Source organism: Petaurus breviceps, unplaced genomic scaffold (assembly GCF_028583685.1).
Source record: "Petaurus breviceps papuanus isolate PSGF00001 unplaced genomic scaffold, PetGlider_PUasm1.0 90823, whole genome shotgun sequence".
In the NCBI taxonomy this organism is placed as follows: domain Eukaryota; kingdom Metazoa; phylum Chordata; class Mammalia; order Diprotodontia; family Petauridae; genus Petaurus; species Petaurus breviceps.
This window is the reverse complement of record NW_027187352.1, coordinates 5527607-5547638: the sequence shown is the minus strand read 5'-3', so window position 1 is coordinate 5547638 and position 20032 is coordinate 5527607. Positions and strand designations below refer to the sequence as shown.

At 40.9% G+C, this 20032-nt stretch overlaps 1 pseudogene; it reads left to right on the top strand.

Annotated features, from left to right (window-relative positions):
• Positions 1–2992: 2992 nt before the first annotated feature.
• Positions 2993–16759, top strand: LOC138148215 (ADP/ATP translocase 3-like; annotated as a pseudogene).
• The last annotated feature ends 3273 nt before the right edge of the window (positions 16760–20032 follow it).

Below are 20032 nucleotides of genomic sequence, written 5' to 3'. Positions count from 1 at the left end.
AATGGCTTTTAGGAATTTTTACTAATAATAAGGCTATTGAAGAAGATTGAATGCCAGCTGAACTATTAAAAACCCTGTAAGATGATGCTGTGAAAGTGCTGCACTCAATATTCCAGCAAATTTGGAAAACAGAACAGTGGCCACTGGATTGGAAAAGATCAATTTATGTCCCAATCCTAAAGAAGAACAATGCCAAGGAATGATCAAATTATCAAACAATGCATTCGTTTTACACACCAGCAAGGTTATGCTTAAGATTCTGCAAGCTAGGCTTTGGCAATATGTGAACTGAGACTGACCAGAAGAACAGGTTGTTTTTGAAGAGGCAAATGAACTAGAGACCAAATTGCCAGCATTCACTGGATTATGAAGAAAGTGGAAGAGTTCCAGAAAAGCATCTACTTCTGCTTCATTGACTACACTAAAGCCTTTGACTGTGTGGATCACAACAAAATGTAGAAAGTATTCAAAGAGATGGGAATACCAGATCATCCTACTTGTCTCCTGAGGAACTAAGCTCAGAAGCAACAGTTAGAACTGGACATGGAACAACTGATTGGTTTAAGATTGGGAAAGGTGTATGACAAGGCTATATATTGTCACTTTATTTACTTAACTTATATGCAGAGTATATCATGTGAAATGTCAGGCTGGATGAAGCAAAATCTGGAAATAAGGTTGGTGGGAGAAAAATCAATAATCTCACATATTGTGGCAGCAAGCACCCTAGTATACCCAGGATGGCTGCTAGCACAGGTTCTTTGATCTGCTTTTCTAAAGGAAAGCAACTCAAAAAGGGTTAACAATCTCACTTTAATCAATCAAACATATGTAATTTACCTAGTTCAGGGGGAAAAGCACCCTGAACTTCAGAGAATACAAACAGAAGTTACAAGAGAAAATAATACAATTCAACAGACAGAGCTTCTACCTGTCTGACCATTACATCCATACCTAGTTAGTTACCAGAGAGAGAAGCACCAAAATCTGGATTTTCAAAGCCAGGGGACTCAACAGCTGCCCAGAGTCTCATCTGGCTAAACCATACAACTCTTCCCAAAGTGAGCTCCAAAGCAAAACCTCACCTCAGAGGTATATATAGCCTTCTCCAGGGTCAGAGAACATCACAACCCTCATGACCCATTTGACTACAAAGTAACAAAAGTTGTGCCTTCCTGAAAATCAAGCCTCCCACCACAGGCTCCAGGTGATCACATGAAGCCTATTAGGGGGAAGAGTATGTTTTCAAATCAGAAAAGATCCTCAAGTTCAATTTAGGCTTATTAAGGGGCAGAGAAGTTCTTCAAATTTCTATTACCATTACACATATGCAGATGATATCACTCAGATGGCAGAAATTGAAAACGAATTAAGAAGCCTCTTAATGAGGGTGAAAGAAGAAAGTGTAAAAACTGTCTTGAAGCTTAACATGAAAAAAAAACCCCTAAGATCTTAGAAACTGATCCTATCACTTCCTGGCAAATAGAGGAAGAAGAAGTAGAAGCAGTTTCAGATTTTATATTCTTGGGCTCAAGGATCACTGCAGATAGCAACGGCTGCCATGATATTAAAAGACAATTGCTCCTTGGAAGGAAAGCTATGGCAAATCTGGACAACATACTAAAAAGCAAAGATGTCATCTTGCTTACAAATGTCCTGTAGCAGCAAGCACCCTAGCATGCCCAGGATGGCTGCCAACACAGGTTCCTAGATCTGCTTTTCTAAAGGAAAGCAACTCAAAATGGGTTAACAATCTTACTTTAGTCAGTCAAACATATATCATTTACCTAGTTCAGGGGGAAAAGTCAGCACCCTGAACTTCAGAGAATACAAACAAGCTGCAAGCAGAAGTTACAAGCAAACAGAGTTAACAGATCATCAGACAGGCTTCCAGCTGTCTGACTATTACATCCATACCTAGTCAGTTACCAGAGAGGGAAGCACCAACATCTGGGTTTTCAAAGCAGGGGGGCTCAAAGGCTGCCCAGAGTCTCATCTGATCAAATCACACAACTCTTCTCAAAGTGAGCCCCAAAACAAAACCTCACATCAGGATATATATAGCCTTCTCCTGGCTCAGAGAATGTGACAACCCTCTTGACCCACTGCCCAATCACAAAGCATGGGCATTCCTGAAAAATAAGCCTCCCGCCACAGGCTCCATGTGACCACATTCAGCCTATTAGGGGGCAGAATATATTTTCAAATCAAGGAAGGTTCTCAGAGTCACTTAAGCCTATCAAAAGGCCTAGGGGCAGAGAAGATCTTAGATTCCCATCCCCATAACAGGTCCATATAGTCAAAGCTATGGTTTTTTCCAGTAGTAATGTATGGTTGTAAGAGTCAGATTATAAGGAAAGCTGGGCACTGAAGAATCAACACTTTCTAAATATGGTGCTGGAGAAGACTTTTAAAAGTCCCTTGGACAGCAAGGAGATCAAATAAGTCAATACTTAAAGAAATTAATTCAGGCTATTCACTGTAAAGTCAAATACTGAAGCTGAAACTTCAATACTTTGGCCACATAATGAGAAGACAGAACAAATTAGAAAAGACTCTGATGTTGGGTAAGATTGAAGGCAAAAGTAAAAGGGGATGGCACAGGATGAGATAAATAGATAATGCTAAGGAAACAAAGAACATGAACTTGGACAGACCTCAAAAGGTAGTGGAGAATAGAAGGGCCTGGCATGCTGTGGTGCCATAGAGTCATGAAGAGTCAGACACAACTGAACAACTGGACAGCAGTGGACTATGTTAGAGTGGAAAAACACTTAAGGTAAGGAAGTAAATCAGAGGTGATGAGGGCCTGAATAGTGGAACAACTGTGTGAGTAGAGGAAAGGGTGTATATGAGGGATATTGTGGGGGTGGAAAGGATGACAAGATTTGGCAGCTGACTGTGTAGGGTAATGGAGAGTGAAGAGTTAAGGATGCCTAAGCTGTGAACATGGTCACTGTGAAGATAATGGGCAGTAACAGGGAAGTTTGAAATGGAGGTAAGTATGAGGAAAAAATGTTGAACTTTTTTTCCAACATTTTGAGTTTAAGATGCCAATCAGACAACCACTTCAAAATATTTAAGAGGTTGTTGGTGATATACAAGACTGGAGCTCAGGAAAGAAGTTAGAGCTGGACATGTGGATTTGGGAATTATTGGAATAGATATGATAATTTAATCCATGGGAGCTGATAAAATCCAGGCTTTCGAGTCTCATCAGGACTTCTGGCTTCCAACTTTGAGAGAGAAGGATAATGCCAACCTGTATTCAAGTTGCTAAAATGAAAGTAAGACTCTAGGAAGAAACTGACATAAGAGGAACTGGCAAATCTCAAGTCCTGATCCACATTTCAACAATCTAGGTTGCTTTAGCATTCTTTGATGATGTTTTTAAGTGTAACTCTGTGATCTTGATCCCATTTGCCTAAGACTCTCCTCCTATATACCTGCAGAAGGAATAGAGTTGGGAGAGTTTAGAAGGGTAAAGATCTTTGTCTTCCAGCTTTGAGTGCAAGGAAACTAGACAAGAAATTCTATATTCATGTCAGGAAGATATCTCTGAAATGAAAGAAAAAACATTCTGGGGAAAAGTCAACATGTAGAAGAGTTGTCACCTTGGTCTCTATCCTCAGCTTACCACTTCAGAGACTACTTTAGAGACTTGGGTGAGATCTGGGACTCTGACACTCTCTCTGTCTCTCTGTGTATATGTCTGTCTGTCTGAGATACATCACTCCCAATGGAAGAGCTCGTTCATTCTGTATATTTTCTGTATAACTTCTGATTTTTGTTTGCTATTGTCTTAGACAAATGGGTTTATTGGCTACTAACTATGTATGGTCTTTATGTAATCAGCATTTAGTGGGAAAGGAGATTATATAGAGAGAGACTTAGATATATAGCTTGGGGAACTCTCCAGTAAGGAATAGTGATCAAGAGAGCAGCTTGACCCTAAAGATTATTTCCCTTAGACTAACATACAAGAGCAAATAGATAAAATTCTAGCCCAGTACCCCACGTCTCTGAGGATAACAGTTCATCTAGCCTTCTGTCATCAAACTTCTTCTCCTCTCCTGGAATGAATCAGTCTCTCTTAGAAAAAGATGGGCAAAAACAACTACTCATGCCTCTCAGCAAGCCATATCTAAATAGAACCATGTAAACCCACATAACCTATATCAAAGGTTCCCAAACTTATTTTATCTACTGCCCCCTTTAAAAAAAATTACTCAGTACCCCCCCCTGGAAATCTATTTTCTTTAAATTTAAAAAAGATTTTCATCATTTCAAAAATAGATAAAATATTTTTTTTTAATGACACATCTTAAACTTAATAATTTATTGTAAATTTGTGGGGGTTTTCCTGCATGATGCAATATTGCATCATGTAATTGGCTAGTATCATATGTAAACAAGTCATTACACATACATATTCCTGCTGATGTATGTTGGACTTCCTTGTTAAGATCTGTTGGTGGACTTGACCACTGATTGGTTAAACTTGTATTTTGTGTGTTTATTTGGAAAATAATGTAATCATTATGATTTTAACTCTGTTATATAACAGATGAAAAATGTACAAATGGTTTTGCAAATTTTTCTTATCTTCTCTCCTTTCCTTATGCTTCCCTCACTCCCTTACTTTTATTCAACACCCCCCCCCCCATTGCATCTGAGGCTACTACTACTGTCCCCCATCATTCCAGTGCCCCATAGGGGGCAGTATCGACCACTTTGGGAACCTCTGACTACATGGTCACCACACACGCACACACACACACTCCCTGGATAAGGTATTTCTGAAATCTTTTTCACCCTCTATGAACCACCAATACAAAATCAATGCATTCCTCAATATCCAGCTTGAAGCTCACCTCCTCTAGCAAACTTCCCTCGAAGACTTTCAGCCCAGCTGTTACTTCAGTACTTTTCCACTTTCTAAACATCCAACTCCATGTCCAGCTCTTTCTATCATTACATGCTGTGAGTTATCAAACAAGTAAAGACCAGTGTACACAGAGACATGGAGACAATTTGAAGCAAAGAGCAAAGATGGCTCCTCTTGCTGTCCCCTGGTGTCAAGACATGAAAGGAAAACCATTAGACCTGGAAAAGGTGGCTGGCAACAAAGTGTCTTCTGGAGAGAACAAAGTTTCCCAAAGTACAAGTATTTGGAAAGAGTGAGAAAGGAAGAGTTCTAGAGTGAAAAGGATTTTGTTAGTGTTTAAAAAAGAGGGGGAGGCAGAGAGAGACTCAGATGGCACAATGAAAGAAAGGAAGGAGATAGAAACTGGAGAGGAGTAGAAATAAACTGGATGGGCATGGGAATGCAGGAAGTGGTATTATGAGTCCTTGTTTTTTGCCTAAATAGACAAATTAGGGGTTAAGGAAGAAGGAAATGGGAGTTTGTTAGCCTAGGATGGGGTAATTACAGGTTAATCAGGGACCCCATCCTTCCTGAGTTCTAGAAAGGTAAGATGTCAAAAAATTGTAGAAGGCCTTAAATGCTAGCTAAGCACTTTGAACTTCATTCATTAAGCAATGGGGAACCATTGAATATTATTGAGCAAAAGAATGGCATGGCAACATCTAGGTATTAGGATGATTAATTTTTCAGTTGGATAAGGGATAGATTAGAAGGTAAACATAGTGGAAGTGTAAAAAGCTGTCCAGAGGCTATTGTAAAAATTCAGGAAAGTTGTCATGAAGACCTGTACTTGGGTGGTGGCTCTGAGAATAGAGAGGACAGGACAGATGGGAGAGAACCTTTGCTTATAAGTTTTGCTAGTGCCTGTATAAATCAAATGAAAGAGCCTACATGCAAATTTATTTCCATTGACAAGTATGTATGGCCAAATTGAAGTGGATCCAAGGGTGGGCAACCAACCTAGAAAACATGAGTGTGAAGAATCAAAAGTTTTGACTATTGAAGAGGCTCAGAGATAAGGTTTAGCTCATGAGAAGGCCTTCCCAATCTACTTTGCTGTTTGCGCTCTTTCCATTCCCTCCTGGTCATAGAGAGTCATAGTTAGTCATAGTTATATACTTGCCCATTTGCATGTTGCACCCAGTAGTAAAATGTGAGCTCCTTGAGGTCAGGAATTATGTTTTCTTTTTGTTTCTGTATTCCTACTACTGAGTACAATGGCACATTTCATTTAATCTGTACTTTTGATTTGTTTTTACATTATATATTTGTTTGTTTTATATACCTTTATGTATTTTAAATACATATGTAACTAAATTTAATATATACTTTTAATAAAACTGTACATAAAAGAAGCCCAAGGGTTCACAATCAGTCCTCTCCTTGTTCTTTTTGGCATATTGACATTTTTATTCATTGGTGATTAAATTCATGATAAAAAAAAAAACACCTGAAAAAATCACTTGTTGGATTAGATTGATAAATAGACGGGAGGGTGGGCCAATGGATTTCTCCATGCCTGAACTACCTCCAGGGTATAGAAAGAGAGGCATTAATAAATCTATATTCTTTCTCCGAATTAGAAGTTAGAACAAACAGGGCATGCATGGTTGAGTTCTTGGAATAATGAGTTATATCAAATGTAGAGAATTGCCTGGATCATTCTCATTCCTTGGTGAATTGGCTTTTGTATTGAAGTGACAGTAGAAATATTTTGTTTCCCAGGTTCCCAGGAACTAATGAGTATAAGTAAATAGACCTGTCCAAGAGTTATAGAAAAGGCAAAGGGCTGAAAGGCAGGAGAGGGGAGTTCTAGCTTTGCTACTCTGGACAGATCACTCCACCTTTCTGATCTAGTTTTCTCTGCTGTGAAAGGAGGAGGTTCATAGAATGGGAAGGGACGTCCAGTCCAAATGACCTGAATAGCATTCTCCATGAAAATACAGGCTATCACCCAGCCTCCACCTAAAGGTCTCGTGCAGTGAAAAGAACCCCACTATATACCTCTGAACGTCGACCATGCCCTTTGGGACAGCTCTTGTAACAATTGTGACGTACTTCTTGGTTTGGCAGCTAGGTGGCGCAGTGTTGGAGTGTTGGACTTGAAGTCAGGAAAACCTCAGTTTGAATATATTTGACTTCAGACAACTTAGGGGTATGACCCTGGGCAAATCATTTAACCCCTCTTTCCTTTAGCTTCCCCACCTGTAAAATGGGAGTAATAATAGCACCTGTCTTCCGGGGGTTGTTGTGAGTATCAAATGAAATAATATTTGTAAAGCATTTTGCAAACTTTAACATGTTCTATAAATGCTGGTTATTACTGTTGTTGTTATAGAGGAGGAACTTATTTTTTTTCCTAATATCATCAGTGGGAAGCTCATTCACTGTATCTTACATGTGGCAAGGGAAAATGACCCAAAGGATTATTTTTAGTTAAATTTTACTTTTTTTTTTTCAATTATTAAGCATTTTTTTCATCTTCCCCCACTGTGGAAAAGAAAAAGAAAAACAGATTCTTATTGGTTAAAAAGCACAACCAAGCAAAACAAATTAGCATATTTTTCATGTCCAAATCACTTCTCTGCCAGAAGGTGGGTAGCACACTTTATCATTAGTCCTTTGAATTGTAATTGAACAAATTGCTTTCCAGAATGGCTAGACCAACTGATATCTCTACCACAGTGCACTAGTGTGCCTAATTTTCCCACAACCCCTCCAACGTTCTTCTTTTGTCATCTTTGCCAATCTGATGAGTTCAAAGTAGAGCCTCAGAATTGATTTAGTTTCCATTTCTCTAATTATAAATGATTTGGAGCATTTTTTTTCATAAGTATATACCCTGAGTAATTTAAATAAACTTAACCCACTTGCATTTAAAATAAATTGGGAAGATTGGGAGAGTATTTTTGTTAAACTTTTAGGCTTTCATGGGCAGAAAACATATCATCCAGGAGCTTGGGAAGATATTGGCCTAATCTAATGTCCTTGGGCAACTAGGTGGCACAATGCATAAAGCCCTGGGCTTGGAGTCAGGAAGACCTGAGTTCAAATTCAACCTCAGACACTTACTATGTGACCCTGGGCAAGTCACTTAACCCTGTTTGCCTCAGTTTCCTCATCTATAAAATGAGCTGAGAAGGAAATGGCAAACCATTCCAGAATCTCTGCCAAGAAAACCCCACCTGGGGTCACAAAGAGTGAACAAGACTGAAACAACTGAACAATAATGTCTTTGACAGAGACTATCTTAGATCTGAGATGATCAGAGTAGTCATTTCAGAGTTTTTCCATTGTTTCAGAAGACACAGGCTTGCTCAGAATTATACCTCAGACATACTAAAAGGCCAGGCTTTTGTTTTTATTTTTTCATTCTGATATTTTTTTTTGTGGCATGGTTCCTGCTGACAATCAAAAACTGACCTTCTACTATGTTTGAGGTATAATGAGTGTAGAGCAAGCCATTGACTTCTGAAACTATGGATAACTCTGAAGTGACTGCTTTGTTGTACTGAGCCAAGAGCCTAAGACAGGGATGAGGAACCTGAGACCTGCAGGCCACATATGGCCTTCTAGGTCCTTGGGTACAGCCTTTTGATTGAGTCCAAGTTTTACAGAACAAATCCTTTTATTAAGGGGCTTTGTACTGTGAAGCTTGGATTCAGTCAAAAGGCTGCTCTTGAGGACCTAGAGGGCCACATGTGGCCTTCAGGCCACAGATTCCCCATCTGTGGTCTAAGACATATTTCCTGGAAAGGGGGGTTGGAGATTTCAAAAGAAGGAATGCAAATTATCAACAATTATATGAAAGACTTCCCCACAAATAAAAGAAATGCAATATATAACAACTCTGAGAATGACAAATGAAAGTAGTGAATGTTAGCAAGGCATGGGAAGACAGGTACACAAATGCACAGCTGGAATTGTGAATTGATCTAACCATTCAGGAAAACAATTTGGTACCATACTATAATAATCACTGAAATTTACATAACCTTTGACTTAGTGATACCACTACTGGACATATGACTCAAAGAGGTCAAAGACAGTGGGAAAAGTCCCAAAGATCCAAGAATCTTTCTAGCAGCACTTAGCTATAGAAAGAACCAGAAGTAAAGTAGGCACCAATTGATTGGGGAATGGCTGGACAAATTGTGGTATATGAATGTAAAGGAATGTTAAGTTATAAGAAATGTTAACTATAAAGAATTCAAAGAAATTTGGTAAGATTGATATGGACTGTTTGCAGAGTAAAGGAAACAGGACCAGCTGAATATACATGACTACAATAATATAAAAGGAAACAACCCTGAAAGACATCCAACTCAGATAGATTTAAATTGCCAATCTTGACTTCAGAGGACTGAAGGTGAATCACATCTCCTTTTTCTCAGCAGAGAAAATGGTGGTCTGAGAGAAAGGAAAGAAAGAATGAAAAAAACATATTAATCACTTACCATGTACCAAGCTCTGTGCTAAGCACTAGGGTACAAATACAAAAGTGAACATAGTCCCTGCCCTCAAGAATCTTAAATTCTAATAGGAGGAAACAGTTGTTTGCTCTTCATTCTCAAAGAGGACCATGACTTCAGGAAGCTGATGCCATGACTTGCAAGTGAATTGAATGTGTAAAGTCACCAGCCTCATTCTCTCCTCTGGAGCCATCTGGATCTAGTGGCAAGATATATATAGATCAGGACGACTGGAGAGGGCCCCAGATGCAGTGGGAGACCTTGGCCTTTTTAAGGTAAGGTATTTCCCAGGTCTCAGTTTGACTGAGGCAGAGCCCATTCAGTGATTAAGGTTAAGTAAGAAATGAGGCAAGGAATGTCCTCTTTTTTTTTTTCAAATGCTTTATTAACTTCTGATTTACATCATTCATTTCTGCCAGATTTTGAATTACAAATTTTCTCCCCATTTTTCCCCTACCCACCGCGCCAAAATAGCAGTCTCACAGGATATACCCTCCTCCAATCTGCTCTCTCCCATATTTTCTCCCATACCCCTTTCTACTTTTCCAGTGGATCTCTATGCCCCAGTGCCTGTATATCTTATTTCCCAATTACATGTACAATAATATTAATAATAGTATATATATACATATATATTTGAGTATTTTATTTTAAAACTTTGAATTCCAGATTCATTCCCTTCCTCCCTTGTCACCCACCCTTACTGGGAAGATAAGCAATTCAGTATAGGTCGTACATGTGTGGCTAATGCAAAACAATAACATAGTAGATATATTGTAAAAGACTGACTATATTTCCCTCCCTCCTCTCCCACCTCCCACTTGTTCTATTCTCTACTTTGATCCTGTCCCTTTTCAAAAGTGGGTGCTTCCAACTTCCCTCCCCCCCAGCCTGCCCTCCCCTCCATCATCCTCCCTCTCATTCCCTGCCCCCCCCACTACTCTCCTGTAGGGTGAGATACCTTATTTAGTATGTATTTCATTCCCTCCTCAAGCCAAATGCAATGGATATAAGGTTGACCCATTCCCTTTTGCCTTCCTATTCTTCCCCTCCATTGTAACCATTTTCGCTTGCCTCTTCTATATGAGATAGTTTACCCCATTCTGTCTCTCCCCATCTCCTCTCATTATATTCCTCTCTCACCTCTTAATTTCACCTTTTAAGTATCATCCCTTCCTGTTAAATTGGTCATGTGTCCTCTATCTATGTATACCTGTACACATATATACACACATTCACATATGTATTCATATGCCCATATACCCTCATATATAGACATATATATTTCTATTCCCTTCAACTACTGAGAAAAGTTTCATAAGTTACAATTATTGTTTTTCCATGTAGGAATGTTAATAGTTCAACTTTGTTAAGTTCCTTATGATTTCTTTTCCCTGTTTACCTTCTCGTGCTTCTCTTGCTTCTTGTATCTGAATGTCAAATTTTCTATTCAACTCTGGTTTTTTCAACAAGAATGCTTGGAAGTCCTCTGTTCCACTAAATAACCATATTTTTCCCTGAAACATGATACTCAGTTTTGCTGGGTAGGTGACTCTTGGTTTTAATCCCAGCTCCTTTGACCTTCGGAATATCATATTCCAAGCCTTTTGATCCCTCAGTGTAGAAGCTGCCAGATCCTGGGTTATCCTGATTGTGTTTCCACAATATCCAAATTGTTTCTTCCTGGCTGCTTGTAATATTCTCTCCTTGATCTGGGAATTCCAGAACCTGGCTATAATATTCCTAGGAATTTTCTTTTTGGGATCTTTTTCAGGAGGTGATCAGTGGATTCTTTCAACCTCTGTTTTGCCCTCTGGTTCTAAAACATCAGGGCAGTTTTCTTTGGGAACTTCCTGGAGGATGATTTCTAGGTTCTTACTTTAATCATGGCTTTCTGGTAGTCCAATAATTTTTAAATGATCTCTCCTGGATCTATTTTCCAGGTCAGTGGTTTTTCCCATGGGATATTTCACATTGCTTTCTATTCTTTCATTTGTTTGGATATGTTTAACAGCATCTTGATTTCTCATAAAGTCATTAGCTTCCATTTGCTCCAATATAATTCTGAAGCAATGATTCTCCTCAGTGGGCTTTTGAGATTCTTTTTCCATCTGGCAAATTCGACTTTTTAAGGCATTCTTCTCCTCATTGCCTTTTTAAGCTTCTTTTGCCATTTGAGTTAGTCTATTTTTTAAGGTATGATTTTCTTCTGTCAGGCTGTTGACTCTCATTTTGTAATTTTCTTTCATTGTTCTCATTTCTCTTCCCAATTTTTCCTCCACTTCTCTTATCTGCTTCTTAAGGTCCTCTATGGCCTGTAACCAGCCCGTATTTTCCTTTGAAGCTTTTGGTGCAGGAGTTCTGACTTCACTGTCTTCCTCCTGTTCCATGCTTTGCTCCTTTTTGGCCCCAAAATAGGAGTCTAATGTTGGAATCTTCTGTCTGCTTTGTTTCCTTTGCCTGGTCATGTCGCCCCTCAAGTCACTTGACCCCCTGGGCTTTTTGCCACAGTAGGACTCTGCCACCAGACAGGGGAGCTTTTGTCCCAAACGCTGGGGTTTTCTCAGCTGCCAGAGGTATTAGATGGGTGCCCTCTCTGATGTCTCCACATGCTCTGGCAAGCTGGACACACACCCCAGGACCTCCTCCTTAGACTTCAGATCCAAGAAGGTTAAAGCAAGAGCGATTACCCCTCAGACTGGTGCTTGGTCCCCCTACACTCTGCAGGCCAGGAGCTGAAGCTGCCACATGGCGCTGGCTGGCTGTGCTGGCGTCTCAGTGGCTTCTCACCCTGGGGGCAAAAGCCATGCACTCCCATTTACTGGGTCCCAAAGTCCTGACTGCACTGACCTCTCACTTTGTCCTCCGTATCTATGTGTTGATACAGCTGCTGCTGATCTGGAGTCCCTCCTGCTGGCGACTGGTCAGGCCCGCCCTGGGACTAAAGCTTCAGCGTGGGGCTGGGCTCAGCAAGGAATGTCCTCTTTGACCTAGGCCAAAAAAAAAATACAAATACAAAAGGGAACATAGTCCCTACCCTTAAGAAGCTTAGGTTCTAATAGGAGGAAACAACACACATAGGCAAATGACAGCAAGAGTTGAGAAAGTAACCAAGATGTTGAGTATATCTATAGGGGAGTAGAGTGACATGGCCTTTCCAAGAGCAATGGCAGTTTCAGAACTGGAAAGGGAGGAGGGCAGAAAGAAGGGCAGCTGACATGGAGATAGCCAGGAAGTAGAGAGCAAAATTAAATATGGTGAGGGCTAACCAATCAGGAAAGTAGGGGGCAGTCAAGGATGGAGGATCATTAGATGTAATATTTTAATAATAGTATCAATGAAACATTTGTTTGTTTTTTTTAAAAGAAAGGCAAAAAAATGGAGCAGCCACTTTACCCTTTTGGAAGCTTCAGCCAGTGGCAGTAGGTGCCATGACTGAGCAGTGAGAAGCACCAACTGGTGGGAGCCCTACCTAGTACAGGAATCAAACTGACTAAGGTGATATAAGTCTCTGGGGAAAGACTGTTCACTGACAGTTGCCCAGTCGTATTTCCTATGAGCTCTGAAAGGAACTCTATTTGTCTCTCCTTTAAACCTCATCAACACTGTGCTTGCCTGGAGAGTTGGGTACAATGTCTAGGTTGTTTCATACAATGAAGTTTCCAGATCTTCTGTATGAGGGCAATAAGATAGATGGTAAATTCCCCCAAATGCACTGGGACCCTTTGTATCATTAGTTATTCTCTAACAGAGCTACATTTCAGGAATTGTCCAGGATTTTAATGTAAAACACTGACCTTCTGTATTTACTGTAGCCAAGTCTGGACAGAATCCCTTGGAAGTTCTAAGACATGAACCTAGTAGGCCTTGAAATGTTCCATGTTGGGGATAAGCAATGAAAATAGTTGCTTGTTATTTGAGGATGGGTAAACACAAATGAAGAGAGAGCATCAGAAATAAATTGTTTGTTTTGGGGATATCAGTGAAGCATGACAAAAGTACCATTGATGAGGCCTTATTATCTGCCTTGGACTCTGAATGGGGAAGGAAAAAGAATAAGCATTTATTAAGCATTTACTATGTACCAAGCAGTGGGCTAAGTGCTTTACAAATATTATCTCATTTGATATTCATAACAACCCTGGGATGTAGGTCTTAGTATTATCTCCATTATATAATTGAGGAAACTGAGGCAGACCGAGGTTAAATGATTTACAGCTAGTCTGAGGTCATATCTGAACTCAGGTGGGTAAAGAATATTGGGTTATGGAATCAGGATTATTTAGGCCTAATAAGTTGTGCTTCTAGGGCTTGGCATTACTGCAGAGAAATTACTACCCTGAAGGCCTATGAGAAATGATCTACCTATCCCATGAAAAGCTTTATTGCCTCTGGGCAGAATGATGAAAAGCATCTGCCCAGCACACTATAATCACTGTTCCTGTTAAAGTGTTCACTTTTCCCAGAATGTTCCAACTACAAACTGAGTCACTGAGCCATCTAGCTCACCTCTGTACTATCCTTATTTATCTCCCAATGCTGTGGTCCCCTTGTTCATCTTAAGTCTTCTCAATGCAGTGCAAAAACTATAAAAATGAACAGCATTGCTTAGTGTGGGGGAGAACCTGGTTGTGGTGCTTTTTGTTTTATCGGAGGTATGATTTCCCTTACAGCTGTGAGAATAAAGAACATTGCTTCGACTTAACAAGAAAACTTGGAACACTGAATTCTTCAACAAGGTAAGGTGTTATGAAGGGAAGCCTGCACCTGCTGCTCTGCTTGAGCTCTTTGAAGCTAGGGATGCTTCCAAAGTCCTAGAGAGATACATACCCAGGTATAATATCCTTTCTGAGACTTGGAATCCATTTGTAACCTGAGCCCCACTCTCTAATCATTGATTCAGATCAGTGTCTCTTGCCTGTATAAGGGGTGGAGTGGAGGGGAGAGAGAGAGGGAGAGGAAATAGCAAGGAGAGAGAGAGAGAGACAGAGACAGAGAGAGAGAGAGAGACAGAGAGAGAGAGAGAGAGAGAGAGAGAGAGAGAGAGAGAGAGAGAGAGAGAGAGAGAGAGAGAGAGAGACAGAGAGAGAGAGAGAGAGAGACAGAGAGACAGAGAGAGAGACAGAGAGACAGAGAGAGAGACAGAGAGAGAGAGAGAGGAAGGAAGGGAGGAAGGAAGGAGAAATAGGAGAAAAAGCAAAAAGGAAGAAAGGAAGGAAGGAAAGAAGGAAGGAAGAAAGAGAAAGCAAGCAAGTTTTTTTTGGCTTCTATCTTTGAGAGAGAAGATGGATGACATCAACCCTCTCTTTGGGTTGCTGATGGGACATTAAGACTTTGGAAGAAGCTGGTGTGAGAGGAACTGTCAGTCTCTGCCAAGTCACTATGCATAGCTTGTTAAGTTAAAGACTTCAGGGAATTTCACGTTTAGGTGATATCTAGGAATCTCTCTTCTGGTTAAGCTGAGATATCTCACTTCCAAGGAGAGCTCCCTCACTCTTTATTGTCTAGTCTATATTCTTCTATGTATACTTTCACTGATTTTTGTTTTGCTATTGACTTGGATAAAGGGTTTCTTTGCTATTTTCTGTGTATGTTCATTGTGGAAGTGGTATTTGGTAGAAAGGGAGTTAAGTCTTGGATATTGAGCTTGAATCCCTCTTTTTTTCCACTGATAAACAGAGATAAGGATTTAGATTAAACCTTAAAATTGCATCCCCTAGCCTAGACTAATAATGTTTAAAAAAGCAGATACATATAATTCTAACCTGTTATTCCCTCTTTCAGAGGAATGTAGAGGGTCAGCTTCTAGCCGAAACCTGGTTGGCCGGGGGGGTGGGGGGGGCAGGAGGGGAGGAGAGCGGGAATCCTCTTTCCCTTTCTGCTAGGAATGAAAGTCTCCCTTGGAGAAGGGTAGGGGGAGGATAGACTAGAGACATATCTATTCTGCCTCCCTGGGAGCCACAACACATTGACTCGCTTCATTACATTAAAAAGGTGAAATCCTTTTTTTTTCCCCTGTGGCAAGGGGCTGTGCAGGTAGCACTATGTTTTCTGGCTTTTGGCCCTCTCGTATTGGCTCTCTGCCTCCACCTCCACTACCTGTCCTCTCTGTAACCATGACTTCTTTGTTAAGGACTTCCTGGCAGGTGGTATCACTGCAGCTATCTCCAAGACTTTGGCAGCCCCCTTCCAGCTTCAGATTACTATTGCAACTACAGCATGCAAGCGAACAAATTGCTGCTGATAAGCCATGTGGAGGCATAATGGATAGTATAGTTCGAATTCCAAAGGAACAAATGTCATATAACTTAGGAGATGTCATCAGATCCTTCTCCACCCAGGCCCTTAACTTTGTGTTTCACAATAAGTATAAACAGGTGTTTGGGGGAGAAGTGGACAAGCACTCCCAGTGTGGGAAGTATTTTGCTGGTAATCTTGGTGGAGCAGCGGGAATCTCTTCTCCCTGCTTCGTCTCTTCCTTGGATTTTGTGAGAACCTGCTTAGCAGCTGACGTTGGGAAATCTGGCACTGACTGAGAATTCCAAGGCTTGGGAGAATGACCATGGATGATGAAATTCTTGGCTTGTATCAAGATTTCCAAGTCTCAGTGGAGGACATTCTTATCTCTGGAGCAGCTGACTTTGGAATCTATGAACACAGCAGAAGGTGGACTCCCAGATCTCCCAAATACTCTTGTGATCAGGTGGATGATTGAACAGAGTAACTGGAGCTCTCCTGTCCTTTTAATGTGGGAAGGATGATGCAGCCTGGGCACAAAGGAGTTCCTGTCATGTATTACTGCTGGAAGAAGAGTACTAAAGATGAGGGTAACAGAGCTTTCTTCAAGGGTGTCTGCTCCAATGTCCTTACAGGCATGGGTGGAGCTTTTGTGTCTGTCCTGCACGAGGAACTGAAGAGAGTAATCTAAGTACATCCTAACTAAAAATGGAAATTGTGACTATAGATCATGTTGAATACTTAACCATAGCAACAATTTTGGATCACTGACCTTCAAGAAATTCTTGTTGTCTTTTTATCCAGGCCAGATAGAGAAGCCAGGAAAAGCTCTCAGAAAAGGGAATTCATTTATTGTGAACCATTATTCACATAATGGAGCTGATGATTATTCAATATATTGATTCTATTGATTTGGGGGGAAATAACAGTGTGGATCCAAGGAGGCAGATAAAACTTAGACCAACTAGTTTATATGCTTTTTGTAGGACCATCAATTTGTATTAACATATTTTTAGAATCATGTGTCCCATTTGTACTTAAGCATTATATATGCTGTTTTACACAGCTGACTGTTTGGCAGTGATGATGATCTGTTGTGATACAATAAATACAAGGAACTCTCTAAAACAATAAAAATAAATAAACCCTCTCTAGGGAATGAAGGATGGACCATGGAGATTGTGGCAGGAATACTTGGCTACAAGATCCTTCCTCTATCTGTCAGCAATGAAATGTCCCTGGAAAGATGGATTCATGCAGTAAGGCAGGTGCCAAGACTAGCACTGTAGCCTCAGGTGGACCACAGCAACACATTATGGCTATTTTTATGGAAATGTGATCCATGCCATAACAGCCTAGGGCCACTGGGGTTTTGCATTACAGCAAGCAGTTTAGAAGGTAAATAAAAGCTTGCTTATTCCTCTATTCTTTCCAACCCCCTACTTTGGGGCTTATCTCATAATATTTTCTCCCAAATAGAAACTTTTCTGTGTCCAGGGGTGTCCTTCCTTCTTTCAAATGGTTATGGATCACATTTCCCTGAAAATAGCCATCACGTGTTTCTACAATGCTAGTCTTGGAACCTGACTTACTGCATGAACCCATCTTTCCAGGGACATTTCATTGCTGACAGATAGTGGAAGGGTCTTGTAGCCAATTATTCCTGCTACAATCTCCATAGTCCATCCTTCATTCCCTAGACAGGATTTCATTCATTTTGATTGTTTAAAGTGTTCCTTTGTATTTATTGTTTTATAGCAGATCATCATAATTGCCAATGACTTCCCATCAGCACCATCTTCATGTACTCTAGCCTTTAGGCAGTGTAAAAAATTAATAGTGTTATCCCCTCCCTCCTTTCTCAACCCTAAGTTGAGTCCTTTCCCCACAACTGTCTGATTCCAGGATCAAAGACTGTGAGTTATGGCTCTGAGTACAGTCAGAATCCTTGGGGAGGAAAGATTTAGAACCATTTTTAGAGTATGCCACCAAAATGCATGTAGAAATGGTAAGTACCTAGCACAGAAAAATGGACGTACCTGCTAGAGAGTTCTAGGGGACCTGTATTTGATTTTTTTACAGGCCTTGGAGACTAAATGCCCCTCCATTAACCACATTCAAATAGTTGAGAGAACCTGGACAGCCACTATGCAAATATGCAGCCTGCAGAAGACTTTTACCTCAAGTTCTTGATTGGAATCCAAAATGAGGGTGAAAAGCATTCCAGATCTTGACTAGTGAAGGCAATGATGAGAAGGGGGATTAAAGGTGCAGTGACTGTATCTTTAGGGGGAGCTAGGTGGTACAGTGGATAGAGTACCTGGCCTGGAGTCAGGATAGACCTGAGTTCAAATCCAACCTTAGATATTTACTAGCTGTATGACCCTGGGCAAGTCACTTCACCCTGTTTGCCTCAGTTTTCTTATCTGTTTTTGGGCAGCTAGGTAATGTGGTGGATAGTGTGCTAGGCCAGGAGTTAGGAAGACATCTTCCTGAATTCAAATCTAGTCTCAGACATTTACTAGCTGTGTGACCCTGGGCAAGTTACTTAACTGTTTCCTCAACTCTAAAAAGAGCTGGAGAAAAAAAAATGGCAAACTAGTCCAGTGTCTTTGCCAAGAAAACCCCAAATAGGAGGATATTACTGAAAAATGACTGAACAAAACAACAACTGACTATATCTTAAAGCGTATGAATCTCATCAGATTGGCCCTAGTGTTTAGGGCAGAGGTGGGGAACCTGTAGCATCAAGACCACATGTGGCCCTCTAGGTCCTCAAGTGAAGCCTTTTTTTTTTTGGAGGGCAATTGGGGTTAAGTGACTTGTCCAAAGACACACGGCTAGCAAGTGTGTTAAGTGTCTGAGGCCGCATTTGAACTCAGGTCCTCCTGACTCCAGGGCCAGTGCTCTTTTCACTGCGCCACCTAATCACCCCTCAAGTGTAGCCTTTTGACAGAATTCAAACTTCACAGAACAAATCCCCTTAATAGAAGACCACTCGGCATCCTTAAGGAAATAGCAAAGTCAAACTGGTCCATGATAGATTATGGTAGTACAGAAAACCTCTCTTGTTTCTGCCCTTCCCTTCGTTGGGACTGGCCGTCTCTGTTCTACACAAAGATCCTTCTTATGCCTAGCATCCCTACCCTTTTTGGATTATTTTATCCCTGAAAACTTCCATGATAGAAACTCCATTTCCTATGTTGCCTTGTGTATTGGTACCCCCCTACCAATGACATCAGAGATATGAAACACACCATACACACCTGAGCAAGACCCTGCCCCTCCCAGATATACGGAGGGATGGACCCAGGAGATCTACCCATGAATGGGAAGGGAGGGAAGTTAAGGGGATGATGAAAGAAAGAGAAGAAGGTGAAAGCATGGATATGCACAGGAGTCACACAGTAGAAGAAATGCTACGCTCTGCTTTTCAAAGTTGCTGAAGGATGGCCCTACAACTTGAGGATTTTGTTACGAATCAGCCTAGTTGTATCCCTTCTCTGAACTTCCCATCCTATTTTAGAGATGTCACCTATGGCCCTGATGTGGCAGGGAAGTGCTGCCCTAGTATGAGGGTGGGTACCACTCTTCTCTGTGCCCCTAACTTTGTGTAGCTGCAGGTAAGCCATGTAGCCTTTCCTTCTTGTTGTTGTTGGGTCATTTCAGTCATGTCTAACTCTTTGAGACCCAATTTGGGGTTTTCTTGGCAAAGATACTAGACTGGTTTGCCATTTCCTTTTCCAGCTTATTTTACAGATGAGGAAACTGAGGCAAACAGGGTTAAGCAACTTGCCCAGGGTCACAAAGCTAATAAGGGCCTGAGGCTGGATTTGTACTCAAGCCTCGCACTCTATCCAGCATACCACTTAGCTGTCTTAAGAAGCCTGGCCTAAGATGTGCCAGATAAAAACCTATTGCTCTCAGCACTGAATGGCTCCTCTAATTCTTCTTTGAAGTTCTGTATATGTCTCCAAACTTTAGCATCAAACTGGGACACGAATCCACTTAAGCACTGGTAACAATGACTAGTGCTAAGGAAGACCTTGCTAAGTAAATTCTAGCTATGGCAGTGCCTACCTCTTCCATTAGAGCTAAGTTCAGAAGTCAAAGGAGTCAGCTCTAGGAAATGTCTCCCCTTGTTTGCTAGGCGATAAGGTAACTGGCTTTCTTCCTGTTCCTCGCAGAGGATATTGCATCCCCCATCTCCATGCCTTTGCACTCACTGAGGTCCCATGCCTGGAATACACTCCTCCCAATTCTACTTCATAGAATCCTTCTCTTCTGTAAGATGCGCTTCAGGCACTATCTTCTGCTCGAAGCCTCTATGGATCATCCAACAGCCAGTGCCCTCCTCTCAAAATGCCTTGCATTTAACTACTCTGTATATTATTCC